Below are 16505 nucleotides of genomic sequence, written 5' to 3'. Positions count from 1 at the left end.
TGAACTACAGTTGTAATCTTTTCTGGATATATGCCCAGGGGTGGGATTGCTGGAACATATAGTAACTATTTTTAGGTTTGTAAGGAAACTCCATATTTTAAACAGTATGGTTTCGTGATCATGGTTTCCATCTTATTCATAGGACTGCACCTGCTGATCATAACCTAAATTTCAATTAAATTTTGGTTTTAGCTTGGCATGTCAACTAATATCTATTATGATTTTAATCATGATCTCTGTCAAAGGTTATGGCACTTTATGCTCCACTGACTCTGATTTCAGAGAAAAATAAATAATTTTAGTTTAAAAAGTAAAGGATGGGGTTGGGGGAATGAGAACTTGAAGCCAAGAATTTCTTAAATATATGAAGACAGTGATTTTAATGTCGCTTTATGTTTTATTATCACTTAAAATATAAGCAATAAATAAAATTTCTAAAATATAATACAAAATTTCCTATAAAATATAACTACTCTATATTGCTCAAAATATTCCCTTTTTAATTTGCCAATTGTATAGACATTAATTTCAGTCATTGTTTCTGAACGTTTATGAATAACACAAGTAACTGCTTTTAATCCATGTTTATTTGCCAAGAAAATGTTTAAAAAAATACTTTGAATGCTTACATATTCAAATACATACATTTTTATTATGGGAAAAATCCAAAAGTACAGTGTTCCCACTAAATCCTGTATTTTACAGAATTGAAAAAATTATCAATGATTACTATATTATGTGTGGGTTTATGCATATGTTTTTGTGTCTGAGTATGTTACTTTCGAAACATTATAATTTTGGAACAAATCATTTCATGGGAATTCCCTGGTGGTCCAGTGGTTAGAAAGCTGTACTTTCACTGCCTAAGGTGTAGGTTTGATCCCTGGTCGGGGAACTAGGATCCCGCAAGACACGCAGCATGGCCTAAAATAAAAAAATTAAAAAGAACTTTGAGCATAGTACGGGTAATGCTCAAGTAGTAGATGTTCAGTAAAGATTTTAGTAAATACATGAGTTACAGAGAAACAAACTACAGTATTTGGGGCTACCAAAGGAGATAAGCAACTACTATAATTTTATACCCAGTGAATGGAACAATATTACAAAATAAGTTTTGTTTTCAGTGACTGAAGAGAATTAGTAATTATAGACTTCAGGGTAAAATTGATCTGTTAATTCCATGCTAAGCTACACATCAGCACATTTTCCCAAAGCTCCAAAATCACTTTGATTAAATTGCAACCATCTTCCAGGAATATGAAATTCCAATTATAACATCAGTATTAGCAACTTCCTTTGGTTTATATAGAACATCTCACTGACTCATGAAATCCAGTATTTAGATAAATGTTTCTTTCTTAAAGCAAAATAACCAATCACTGTATCCAGTAAAGGCAACTCTTTAGAGAATGGAATTTTGGAAAACTAATGTCAAAGTCAATGACCTAGTAATTATTTTAAAATATTATTCCATGAGGTATGAATTTATACACTTAGCAATGAATAAAATGTCAATTGTTAGGTCATGGTACACATTTATACATGTGGGAAAACTGAGATGGTTTACAAGAAGTCAATTTTGCACTTGATATTTAGAGAAAAATCTTCATTAGCAAGTATAGGAATTCAGATTATGCAGTGATCAAATATACTTTTAATTTTTACTAAAATGTGCAATTGTTATTACCAGTCAAGCTACATTCTTTCTACTAATTCAAGACCTACTATTATATTCCATGCCCACCCTATTCATAAATGATTTCTTAATACTTCCCCCACACATACTTCAAATAAACCCCCTCAGTATTTTTCCATGTTATTTCCACTGCAGTGATTTGGCTCATGACACTCACTCTAACTAGGATACCTTTATCTCTCCTTTACCCCAGCAAAATCTCCCAATGCTTAAAAGTTCAACTCAACAATAACAGTTCATAGGTATCATCATTTATGCTCAAGACATTGTGACAAACATTTATCCAAATTACCACTTACAATATTCTAATGTAGGTACAATTATTAACCTTACTTTACAGATGAGATTTGGCGTTTGGAAAGGTTAAATAACTTGCCCCAAACCTCACCAGTACGAATTTGTGGGGCCAGACTATGTAAGAATTCTGACAATCAGTTCCAGAGAGACTGGAGGGGCCCTGAGGTGACATGGAAAGGGAGAGGAGCTCAGTCATCCTTACAAGGGCATCAGATATGTGCGTAAAGCCAAGTTAGTTTTTCACGACCAGAGCAGCAGCTCACCAAATCAGCAAAGAACCACAGTCAGTGTCACATGGAGATGAGTAATTTTCTAGCTGAGCCCTTTTCAAATTCCTGACTCATAAAATTATGAAAGTGAAGAAAATATAAACTCCAAGAGAGTTCAACATCAGGCCAATCCTCTAAACTAATATGCTAGACAGTAGTCACACACAAGGCCCACTTTCTTAATTTTTTGCTTTGTTCATTCAACAAGTACAGCAAATGCCAACACTTCTCTGGAACTGGGGATCCAATAATGAGCAGAGAAAATTTTCTGCTTTCATTTGCCTTTCATGGGAGCGGTAGAGTAAAGATTAGACAATTAACAATAACCTAAGTGACAAATGATCTTATATTTTGGTAAAATATTTCAGTATATTGAATTATGTATCTTTCTGTAATTCTATTTTTATTGTATTCCAGAGTGTACAATTCTATACTTAGTAGTTTTAATCCATCATTGTTAAATGGTTTCATAACTAAGAGTATCCCTTTACTTCTGTCTATCTTCAGTATCCCTAAAAAGCACTTTGAATATAACCTGCATTCTTTCATACATTTGAGACCCAACACCATATTGACTCCCCTGATAGATTATCTTATAAATGGTGTTATTCAGACCATTAAAGTTATGCATTTTGATGCCCCTCAGATGCAAACTTCCACAGCAAAAGTCAAATTTAGAAGGCAAATTTCAAAGACATCAATATCCCAAACTAGCTCCTAGTTTATTTTTTATTTTCTCATTTTCTACTTACATTCATTTTCACCTTCCTTTTTCCTCAAGAATATATCTTATTATCCAGTTAAAAAAACAAACAACCAAAAAACAAAACAAACAAAATTGCTTTTACCATGAAAAAGGTATTGAAATACCAAGTTGCATATTATTATGTCCGAAGTACACAGATGGTTTTAGGAATCAAAGGAGTACCTGGTGCCTATGTATAAATAACAGCCAGGCGCCAAATTTTCTTTATTTCTGTCTATCTCAGAGGCTGAATACATTATGGAGTTGATTTTTTTTTAATTCCTGAAGGCCAGTTAAGCACCAAGAATTTCCAAGTAAAAATTAAGTAGTCATTTTTTTCTGGTGATAAAAACATTTAATTTCTCCAAACCCATCTGATGATATGAAGAGGAAAGTTTATGAGTTGAAAGACAGTGCTAGGTAGGGTTGAGAAATAGGAGTGTGGAGTTATTTGCTGCTGGTAGAACTTCCTTAACTACCAGGAATATTGGTCTACATCTCAAGTTTTAGATAACTGAGAAAATAACCACCCACATATCAAGATGTTCTTGTTATTCTAAATTCAAAAATAAGACTAAGTTGTCTAAACCATTATTAATGACAAGGTTGACTAGCAGCTAAGATCATGGACTTTGAAATCAGACTGGCTTATGTTGGAATCCCAGTTTTGTTACTCATTTTAATTCTGAACCCAGTTTTCTCAGTTGTAAAATGATAACAATGATCATTGGACCCACTATTAATTTATTTCCCAAAAACTTGTTTATTGAACAAATGCTAGACATTATTCCATGTGTGGGAGATACAGTAGTAAACACAGCAGACAAAACACATGGAACTTACATTCTTTTAGGGGAAACAGACAATATAAAAAAGGCAAGAAGTGCTATGGGGGAAAATAAGCAGAAACTAAGGTTGAAGACTTCTGGGAGTATAGAGAAATTTTATGAGGGTATTTAAGGAAGCACATATTGAGAATGTGACATTTGAACAATGTATAAAAGGAGGTGAGAAAATGTACCATTGGGTTTCTATTTTAATAAATACATCCTAGCTGGAAAGCACAGTTTTAAGTGTGACAATCCAGAGGTAGGAAGTGAGCACTCTAGTACTGGGCACTGGCACCAGGTGTACAGTGAATAGAGGCCAGGGAGAGCTGCATACTCTTGTTGTCAAACAGAGTTCCCATAAATTTTATTTTTCAAAATAAGTAAAAACAAATAATACATGGGTCTTAGAAAAAATTTGGGAAAAACTCAGGAATAATATACTGAAGTTTCAGAGGAATAATATCTTTTATTTATCCTAATCATATTATTTTGATATATTTTGACACATCTGACATTGGGATTCAGATAACAATCAATGTGTTTAAAAATTTTATGATTTAATGGTCATTTTTTTCTTAGTTGTACAAAAATCAATGATGCATCTTTTAATTGTTGGCATTATAGACTCGATGAAATATGGTAGCTATGTAAATTACTTGAAAAAATAATGGGGATGAAAAAATTAGAAAACTTTTGCATCCTTCACAGAAGGTAAGAGTTCTTAATTTCTCGGGAAAAAAAAGAAACAAGCAAAAGGACATAACAGGTCTAGGTTTAAAAGGTGATAGGAAAAGACACACCAAAATGAAAAAAAGGGTCAAATGAAACACAATGATAATACAGAAAACCATATTTCATTTTGAGAATTAAATGTTGCTGTGGAGATTGTAAATGTTGAGATGCCTATGGAGCAGTAATGAATAAGATAAACTTAAGAAGTTTTCCTTTTCCTAGAACTAAGCAGAAAAGTGCAAAGGGGTAAAATTGATAAGTGAGAAGGTGATAGTGATAGATTTGCCTCCAACAAAATGGAGGCCTCATACCAGGACTGAGGAAAAAATGCTGGACAGGAATACAAACAGTCATTAAAGACAAAACAAAATAAATATTCTTGATCTGAAAGTGACACAAGTATATAGAACAAACTAATTTGACATTTTGCCAGTACATACAACAACTTTTTTGAGGCAAAGAACTGTAAACATTTAGTGAGAAAAAAGTGAAGAAAGATAGATTATTCATAAATGAGCACAAACCAGGACAAACTCTGGCTTTCTTCTGCATCAGTAAATGCTTAAAAAATAAAACAACAGTGAATACAAAGAAGTAAGGAAAAAATATGTTCTCCTAAGAATTTTGTACTCAGACAAATTATGTTTCCAGTGTGAGGGCTACAACCCCCCTTCCAATTAGGTGGTGTCTGTGCTGGGTGCTCTCTTGTCATAAGGAAAATTAATCCTAACTTCAGCTGAGTAGCTACATTTGAAGACTTCACCAAAATATAATCTTGAACTTGCTTCTATTTAAGAAATTTCAAAAACTTGACTGTGAGCAACAATATTTATGAGGATTTTCTGTAGAGTACTACTGACATCCAATTTCACAGACAGGTATTCATCAACTGTGTTCATGTGAACATAAATATTCCCAGAATTATTTGTAAAAACACAAAAAAATTTCTGTGATGAATATGCCAGGAACATGCTGAGCTAAACTAAGTTAAACAGAATTCTCTTCTATAGTATTCCGCAGAGCTTGTAAGAAGCAAACATGCTTTATAAATCTTTAAGAGTAGTATATAGTGTACAGTATTCAAACATATCCATTTCCATTGCATCCCTAAAACACACGGAAATCCCTTATCATTATTTCACATAGTACTAATACTCTGTAGACCATTCTTTGGGAAATGGACTTGAGATAGTTTTATAATGTATCCCTGTAAATGCCGTGTTTGTTTTGATCTGTTCAGCCTGCATTGGGAGAGGTTATAAGAGATTTATCTATAAAACTCTTGATCATATCAACTACATTGCATAGTGGTGTTGTCTTTACATGAACCAACAGGAGAAATATTCCACTGGTCTTAATACTGAGAGTGGTTGTGATTCTCCTAAGAAACAAATATATTTGTTACTATGAACCTCCTAACTTATTGAGTTTTTCTTTTTACATTGTCTGCTAAAAAACCTACAGAAAAAACAAAATTGTGGTCAACTTCCCTGGAATGTGTAAAAGAGAAAGATGCAAACAGGGAAGAGAACAGCAGTACAATGATGGGCTTGGCAGTGTCTGTCCCACCACCCAGATCTAGCCTTCACAGTGGACTTGACCCCATGAGTCCTTCCAGAGTTGTGAGCAAAAGCTACAGAAACTGCTTTTCATGAGAGACATTATGAGACTCGGTATAAGCAATGCTGCTCTGGACACAGGTGAATACATGGCAGGAGAGAGCATTTCCCTTCCCATTTGTGCTCTGACACAAGTAGGACTGAGTTATTGTTTTGGCACCTTAGGAGTTTGGCAGTTAGAGGAAAGTAGGGTTTACGCTAAAGAAGGACTTGTTCTTCCCAGAGGGGCAGTGGCACCTAGGACAGCAGAGTCTCAGTGAAGACAGCCAAGAATGGCTGCAGACTGATACTGAGACACACGGAAATTTCAGAAATGCTTGAGGAGAAATTCTCAGGCATGAGTTCCTGCACTTATAAGGATGAGGGCTAAACAATGTGTGGAATTTAGGTACAAATGCTAATATTAGTGCATTATTTCCTTAGGATGGTGGGGCCTGGGATTATCTGGGCTTCTTGTTTTGATACTAGCTCCAATTACTTACTCTTATTTTCTTTAATCTTACTTTTTTAACATTAAAAAGTTTTATATTATGGTATATCTCTTATTAATGCACATTAGATAATGACTTAAATAATTAGATAAAACTAATTATTAAATACATGATTAACTAATTGATATTTCACAGTAGAAGAAACTCAAATGATCAATAAACATGTGATGCCAGTAGGAGCTTGTGGTGGACAGAATAAGGATCCCTCGGAGATGTTCACCACTTACTCAGCAGTACCTTTGAATGTGTTGTCTTATATGGCAAAAGGGACTTGATATGGTTAAGGATTTTAAAATAAGGAGAGCAACCTGGATTAACTAGGTGGGTCCAGTATAATCACAAGGATGCTTATAAAGCAGAAGGTGGAGGCAGAAGAGTCAGAGGAGATGGTGCAGTGCAATCAGAGGTCAGAGGGACACAGCCGTGAGTCAAGGAATGTGGGCAGGCACTAGAAGCTGGAAAGGGCAAGGAACAGATTCTTCCCTAGAGTGTCCAGAAGAAATGCAACTCTGTAAGTATCTTGATTTTAGCACTGTAAGACCCATTTAGGACTTCTGACCTCAAGAACTGTAGGAAAATAAATGTGTTATTACAAGCTATTAAATTGGTAGTAATCTGCTACAGCAGCAATAGAAAACCCATATAAAACTTCAATGAGATACACTTTATTCCTACTAAATTTTCTTTTGTGGATAGCACTAAATTTTTAGAGAGTTTAGGAAATATAGAGCTCATATACCACTAGTATAATATAAATTGGTACATTTCCAGAAGGTAAGCTACATGGACCAAGTTCTAAGTCCTTAAAATAATTTTAGCATTTTGACCCACTAAACTAAACTTCAGGAATTTATAGTGAGAAAATAATCAGACACATGAACAAATATTTTTGCATAGTGATTTGTATTTAGATATTACATATGCCAGAACTGGAACCAAATTAACGATCCAATTATATGGAAATGGTTTGGACAAACTTCACTATATCCATGCCAAGAAGTATTATACAGTGGCCAACTCCATAAAATGCTAAGGGAAAGAAGCAGACATCCAAACTTATGTAAATTACAACTCTAATATTGTAAAGGTAGACATAAATAAAGTTATATACAGGAAAAAATTAATTAAAATACACTAAAATAACTGATTATTTTTGTATTATAAGATTTTGTGTGATTTTTATTTTCTCCCTTATATAGTACTGATTTTTAAATGTATTTCCCACAGAATTAATGCATTACTTTTATATTCATAAAAATTAAATATGAAATGTATATTTAATATACTGTTATGAGGAAACTCAATACATAAAACATATCATTGTTGCTATGTCAGGAGTGGATGTGGCAAGCTCAGAATCCTCACAGTTCTCCTTTTTGTACCATTGTCCTGCAGCCCTCCTTTTCCCCCTCCCCCCTTTCCTGGATTCCCACGGACCTCTGAGCTTCTAGGGAGCATAGTGTGAAAATCACTGATCTAATCCAGTTCACTCATTTTGCTGAAATCCAAGAAACCTAAGTGAAAAACTGTTATTGTAAAGCTAGATCTAGAAGAAATGTTTTCTAGCTCCTAAGGCAGTGTGCTTCCAGTTATATTAAACTGCACTTCACATTTCCCCCAGACTGGTTTGAAAAAAGTATGAGTATCTGAATGTCTCCTTTTCTACCGAGACATCTTGCTATAGAAAAAGAAAAAAAATAAAAATAAAAAGAGGAATCCAGCTCATGCTTAGCAACTCAAATAAGAGGAATGTTTAGTCCACAAATCCATTTGGAATCTTGAAAATCTTAGCCTTTTGCCCTGTAATCCTTTATGGGAGAAAACATATGTATTATGTTTGTCAATAAAAGAGTTGTAGTGTTTTGTTTTTTTTTTAATTGGGCCCCAAATACACAGAACTTACTGTAGAGTTGCTCATTCTTTCCACGGTGTGTTCACTGGCAATGTTGAGCTATGTCCTGCAATTGCTGCGTAGCGAAAGTGGATAAGTTGTGCTGCACCTCAGTTCCTCTCATAGAGCAGGAACACCAAATTGTGTGGCTGTCTTTGTTGTGTTGTACTGATAGTGATGTTCTGGGCTAGGAATGCCTGAGGCAGTCACCTGGCCCATATTTCTCATAGGGAGCTCCCATGGACATTTTCCCCACTGGGGCCAAAGTTGTGGGTGGACTGACCCTCATGGTTCTGATGACTGCAGGATGTACTTCAGCAAAAAGGAAATTTTGACAAGATGTATCACTCTTGTGATATCACAAGTCCTGGAGGGTAATAGGCAGGGGTCCCCTGTTAGTAATCAGGCCACACAGCAGGAGGTGAGTGGCGGGGAAGTGAGCGAAGCTTCATCTGTATTTCCAGCAGCTCCCTCCCCATCGCTGGCATTACTGCCTGAGCTCCGGCTCCTGTCAGATAAGCAGCTGTACTAGATTCTCATAGGAGCGTGAACCCTACTGTGAACTGCGCATGCAAGGGATCTAGGTTGTGCGCTCCATATGAGAATCTAATGCCTGATGATCTGAGGTGGAGCTGAGGCGGTGATGCTAGCACAGGGGAGCGGCTGCAAATACAGATTATCATTAGCAGAGAGGTTTGACTGCACAGAGACCATAGTAAATCAATTGCTTGCAGACTCATATCAAAACCCAGTCAGTGAGTGGTAAGTGACATTTAAGCTGCATCTGGTGGCAGGCTTTATAGTGGCAAGTGAGTTGATGTACTGCAATTGTACAGCTGCATCTGGTGGCAGGCTTTAAGTCAGAATCCGACACTTACTTTAGTCTGAGTGTGGCCGGCACATTATTTCATTTACATGAAATAATGTAAATCATCCACGCCTCTTTCCCACACTGAGCACTGTCTCAGTCATCGTTTTGGTAAGCTAACCCTAGCCAAAATGAGTGAAAAACAAACGTCGCTGGAGAGCTTCTTTGAAAAGGGGGAAAGACCCAATGATGAGACAGCAGAAGACTCTCTAAGACTGCCAACAAAAAGAAACCTGCATTAAAAGAAAATATTGAGTCCTATTAAATTACAACAGGGTTCATTGGAACACGTGATTCACATTCTTCAAGCCTGCTTTGTATAATATGTGGCAAGTGGCTATCCAGCGAAGCCATGAAACCTTCAAAACTGCTTCACCACATGGAGAAGCATGTTGCATTAAAAGACAAGGCTTTCTTTGTAGAACAGAAGCAATTACTGAAGTGTTGAAGCAATTATTGAAGACACATCAAGTGTGTCTGCACTGAGAACATCATTCTTAGTGGCTAACCACATTGCTAAAGCTAAGAAGCCCTTTACTATTGGTGAAGAATTGATCCCGCCTGCTGCTAAGGACATTTGTCATGAACTTCTAGGAGAGGCTGCAGTTTAAAAGGTGGCACGTGTTCCTCTTTTGGCTAGCACCATGACTAGATGCATTGATGAAATAGCAGAGGATATTGAGACAATTGTTAGAGAGGATTAATAAGTCACCGTGGTACACAATACAAGTTGACAAGTCTACCGATGTTGACAATAAGGCAACAGCGCTTGTTTTCGTGCGATATATTTTTCAGGAGGATGTGCATGAGGATATGTTATGTGCACTTTTTTTGCCAACCAATACCACAGCTGCAGGCCTATTCAAGTCTTTGAGAATGAATACATATCAGGAAAACTGAATTGGTCATTTTGTTTCGGTATATGCACAGACGGAGCGGCTGCCATGACTGGACGTCTTTCTGGTTTCACTACTCAGGTCAAAGAGGTCACTGCTGAATGTGAGTCTACGCACTGCGTCATCCATAGAGAAATGCTGGCTAGCCGAAAAATGTCACCCGAGCTTAACAATGTTTTTCAGGATATGATTAAAATTATCAACCACATTAACTCATGTTAATGAGTTAACTCATGTCATTAACTCATGTCCTCATGTCTGTTCATGCAGCTCTGTGAGGAGATGGACACACGTCTTCTCTTATACACAGAAGTGAGATGGCTTTCTAAACGTAGATCACTGGCCAGAGTTTTTGAGTTATGGGAGCCGCTCCAGAGATTCCTTTTAGGAGAACAGTCACCACTGGCAGCACATTTCAGTGACACAGAATGGGTTGCAAAACTTGCTTACTTGTGTGACATATTCAACCTGCTCAACAAAACTCAATCTGTCACTTCAAGGGAGAATGACAACTGTGCTCGAGTCGGCAGATAAAGTGGCTGCATTCAAAGCCAAACTGGAATTATGGGGGTGACGAGTGAACATTGGGATTTTTGACATGTTTCAAACATTAGCAGAGATTTTGAAAGAGACTGAGCCAGGGGCTTCTTTCTCCCAGCTGGTGCATGATCACCTATCTCAGCTTTCTAAAGAGTTTGAGAATTACTTCCCAACCACACCCCCAGATGGGACCATCTAGTTGCAGGAAAACAAGCTCAGGGCTCCCACTGATTCTGCATTATGGTGAGTTGTATAATTAATTCATTATATATTACAATGTAATACTAATAGAACTAAAGCACACAATAAATGTAATGCACTTGAATCGTGCCGAAAGCAATCCCCACCCACAGTCCGTGGAAAAATTGTCTTCCACAAAACCGGTCCCTGGTGACAAAAACCTTGGGGACCGCTGGTATATGGTATGCTCATGGGTCACACAGCGAGTTCTCAGGTAAAGAGAGTGAGAGAGCATGAGAGCAGATCTGGGGCTCTACCTTTGTTAGTGTCCAAAGGTGGGGTGCCTAGAGTTACCTAGAAATCATTTTGTTCTCAAATATTTATCATTTACCTTCCATTCCCATTGCTGCCACTTTTCAGAACCAATTCCCTAGGAGTTTGGTTAATCTCTCTGCTTCCAATCTCTGCTTCACACTTGAACCTGACTTCCTATCCCTGCCTCACCAACACCATCACCAGTCTCTCCTGAAAAGCTCTCAAAAAATCATCTTTCAAATCACATATTTCCATATCAAGGAGTGCTCAATAAGAGCTAGTTCTTCTATCCACAAATCCAAAATCTTTAGTTATATTTGTAAAGACTTTTACATTCTCTGAGTACATATTTCACCCAAACTTATTTCTCAAAACTTCTCAGCATAGATACTCCATTTCAACCAAGTTTACCTCTTTATTGTTTCTTACACATCCTTGATCATTTCATTAGCATATGTGTCTTTGCTCAGCTTTTTCCCCAAAACCATTTCCCCCAGTTCTTTGGAAAGTCTCTCTTTGTCCTTCCTATGTAACCAAACAATATTTATCGTGTAAAACCTAAATCAATTTCCATTAATTAAGCTTATAATCAGTTTCCTAGAATTCTGGATGCCTAGAATTCAATTCTAGCATATTGAATTCCATTAAGTCTGGTACTTTGTTATTTTCCGATTTGATAAGTATACAACACCAACACATTCTATTGTATTTGAAGTACATATACTCATCCAAATTATGTATGCATTATACTTGATGAATGGTTAACCCACGTAAACTCATGAGATGTGCTTATAGAGATAGGCTCTATTAATCAAGAGTGAAGTCAAGGTTTCTCCTCCAGTTGTCATTCTCATATCACCCAGTCTCTGTACCCTTTTTCACCTAACCCATGTGTCTCTGCCATCTTAATGACACCACATTCTCCTGCATATCATTTCTCTAAAACCTTGTATGTTTCTCTTGAGTGAGTCGTTTCCTCTGAAAAATACCTCTGAACCAACATATTCTATCTCCCTTCTTCATTATCTCATTCTTCACTTTCTCTCTCCTTCTCTTTCTTTTTCCCTCTTTATATAGTGGGCTCATCTTTTCTCATAACTTTGCCCATGTCCTCCAGGTGAATAAATCATATATCCTCATTTCCTTTCTGATGTCTCTCCTAAATTTCATCCTCATATTTCTAGTAGTTTCATGCATATTTTTATTTGTATTCATCTTTTGTATATTATTTATAATAGTTAAACCTCTTGATTTTTTTTTCAAAATTCATGTTTTTGAAATCTTCTCTCTACTAATGTAATTACCATCTTCTCAGTAATTCTTACCAAATGTCTCAGCTGTGTTTTCTATTTCTGCTTTCCCAAAGGTCTGGTGTCTTCCTGAGCAGCATGATTCAATAATTGATATAGAACTTGTCAAGTGAACCACATTTTTTGCTGTGTTTGGAATAAAAGTGCATGAAAATTCTTTTTTTTACTTGGGTAATGTTTCAAAATTTATGGGGGTTATTCCACTAAAATAAAATACATCCCCCTCACCACTTCATTTCAACATTGTACTGGAAATCTTACCTAATGCAATAAGACAATAAAAAGAAATAAAAGATATGCAAATGGTAGAGGAAGAAATAAAACTATCTTTGTTTGCAGACGACATGATTGTCTAAAAGTCCAAACAAATTGACAAAAAAATTCCTGGAACTAGTAAGTAATTATAGCAAGGTTTCAGAATACAAAGTTAATTTACCAATGTCAATCACTTTCCTCTACACCAGAAATGACCGAGTGCAATTTGAAATTAGAAACCCAATACCATTTAGGTTAGCAACCAGAAAAACAAAATATTTAGGTATAAATCTAATAAAGTATGTACAATATTGATATGAAGAAAATTATAAAACCCTGATAAAAAAATAAAAAAACTAAATAAATGGAAATATAGTCCATGTTCATGGATAAAAAGACTCAACAAGATGTCAAGCTGATCTACAGATTCAATACAATCTCAGTCAAAATCCCAGCAAGTTGTTTTGTGGATATTGACAAACTGATTCTAAAGTTTTATATGGAGAGGCAAAAACCCCAGAATAGCCAACACAGTATTTAAGGAGAAGAACAAAGTTGGAGGACTGACACTACTTCATTTCAAGACTCACTCTAAAGATACAATAATCAAGACACTGTAGCATTGGTGAGAAAAAAAATAGACAAGAAGATCAGTGGAACAGAAAAGAGTGACCAGAAACAGACCCCCACGAATATAGTCAACTGATCTTTGACAAAGGAGCAAAGTTAATACAATAAAGAAAAAAAGTTTTTCAACAAATGGTTCTGGAACAACGGGGCATCCACATGCAAAAAATGGATCTTACTCAGAATTTACACCCTTCACAGAAGTTTACTAAAAATGGATCATAAACCTAAATGTAAGATAGAATATTATAAAACTCCTAGAAGATAACTTAGAAGAAAACCTACATGACCTTGGGTATGACAATGACTTTTTAGATAAAACACCAAAGGGATAGTCCATGAAAGTAATAGTAAACTGGACTCCATTAAAATTAAAAACTTCTGCTCTGCAAAGGATAGTGTCTAGAAGATCAGAAGACAAGCCACAGACTAGGAGGAAGTATTATAAAAACACATCTAATAAAGGATTATTACCCCAAATGTACAAAAAACCCTTAAAACTCATCTATAAAAAAACAAACAACCCAATTTAAAAATGGGCCAAAGACCTGACCAATGTATATCAAGAAGATATACAGATGACAAGTAAGCACATAAAAAGTTGTTCAACATCATATGTCATTGGGAAATTGCAAATTAAAACAGCAAGGAGATACCATTACACTCCTATTAAGATGGCCAAAGATGAAAACACTGACAACACCAAATGTTGATAAGGATGTGGAGCAAAAAGAACTCTCATTCATTACTAGTGGAATGCAAAATGGTACAGGCACTTTGGAAGACAGTTTGGCAGTCTCTTACAAAACTAAACACACTCTTACTGTGCAATCCAGCAATCAATCTCCTTGACATTTACTCAAATTAATTGAAAACTTATGTCCACACAAAAACCTTCACATGGATGTCTATAGCCTTTTTACTTATAATTGCCAAAGCTTTGAAGCAACCAATTTGTTCAGTAGGTTAATAGATAAATAAACAATGGTATAGCCACATAATGAAATATTACTCAGTGCTGAAAAGAAATGAGCTATCAAACCATGAAAAAGCATGGAGGACATTTAAAGCCATATTACTAAATGAAAGAAGCCAATCTAAAAAGGGTACATATTATGAATCCAATTATATGACATTCTAGAAAATGCAAAACTATGGTGATAGTAAAAAGTTCAGAGGTTGCAAGGGCTTGAGGGAAGGAAGGATTAAATAGGTGGAGCACAGAGGATTTTTAGGACAGTGAAACTATTCTGTATGATACAGTAATGGTGGATACATATCATTATACATTTTTTGTCAAAACCCAGAGAATGTACAACACCAAGAGTGACCCCAATGTGAACTATAGACTTCCTGTGATAATGATGTGTCAATGTAGATTTATCCATTGTACCAGGGGCAGAGCTTTATGGGAAATCATTCTACCTTCCACAAAATTTTGCTGTGAACCTAAAACTGCTCTCAAAATATAAAGTCTACTTATATGCCAAAAAAATTTTTAAAGACACAAAAGAAAAAGTAAGAATACATTTTCTTTCAAAGGCAAGATAACAATGTTTTAATTTCTTAAAAAGTACAACATTGGTATTTTCTACTTGTAGATCACACAATAAGTTTGAAGTTGCATGAGAAATTATCACAGATACTTAGGGAACTACATTTCTAGAAACACACTTGCATTTCTTGTCCTTGTCCTCTTCCTTTGTAATAGGAATAGCCCAAGTTTAGCTTGCATAAATTTAGGGGGAATGACTTTTTTTTTTTTTTTTTTTTGCTGTACGCGGGCCTCTCACCGTTGTGGCCTCTCCCGTTGCGGAGCACAGGCTCTGGACGCGCAGGCCCAGCGGCTATGGCTCACGGGCCCAGCCGCTCTGCGGCACGTGGGATCCTCCCGGACCGGAGCACGAACCCGCATCTCCCGCATCGGCAGGCGGACTCCCAACCACTGCGCCACCAGGGAAGCCCAGGAATGATTTCTTTACATGAGTGAGAGGATGTAGAAATTAAAAACTCTAAAAAGAGTCTGGAGAATAAAAACCTAGGGAAAGCATACCTTGAATATTCTAGACCACTAAGCAGAGTTTTCAGGATAGGTGGATAGCTTTCATTTCCTAATTACACAAGTAATATACAATAAAATTCTACACAAGTGAGATAAATGCCTAATTGAGGTCAGCCCAGCTAACACTGAAGTCTGGTTGTCAATGTCTCCCAGGATTCTTGTCTATTTTCCTCTTTACTTCTGTCTTTGCTCTGATACTGATTATTTTCTGCTCTTTGCCTATCATTCTATTTTTGAACAACTACCCTGAGATAGAAACCAGTAATGCAAGAGGAACTGTAAAAGCTGCTTTCAACTTTCAGATGAACGGCTTTCCTGTCTGAAAGTTACCACAATTGCTTTCACTGAATAACCAGCTCTCATTGTTTTATGAAAGGTTTTCATCTGCTATGCCATGCACCTAAAGACTAAGGCTTGCAACACATTATTTTTTCATGCTGTACCCTGATGCCTATTGTAAAGCTTCTGAATGATTGACAGGTGCCAGCTAGACAAGTTTCCATGTGGTAAATCTTAAAACATATTTAGAAGGCAGTAAAAAAACCACTGCTAAAAATGTTTTGCCACTTTTAAGACTGATCAAGCAGTTTAACTGATAAATCCCCCCTTAACATAAAAGAACAAAAACTGTTAAACTACTACATATAATTTTTATTATTAAGCAGTAATGTTATCTATTTTTTGAAAAAACACTTTACTTCCTTGCAAAGTAGGAGAACACCCTAAATCAAAATGTTTATTTTATAGAAGTAATGCCACTCAGTTGACTAATATCCAGCCACTGACTAAGGGTAAAATATTGAAGAGTGATACACTCAGCTTCTTAAACATCTAAACAGTAACTAAACTGAAGAATGTGAGGTGACAAATTTTATTTCTCAT

The sequence above is a fragment of the Tursiops truncatus genome, chromosome 2, assembly GCF_011762595.2.
Source record: "Tursiops truncatus isolate mTurTru1 chromosome 2, mTurTru1.mat.Y, whole genome shotgun sequence".
NCBI classification, from domain to species: Eukaryota; Metazoa; Chordata; class Mammalia; order Artiodactyla; family Delphinidae; genus Tursiops; species Tursiops truncatus.
The sequence above is the reverse complement of the archived record's forward strand: the minus strand, read 5'-3'. Positions refer to the sequence as shown.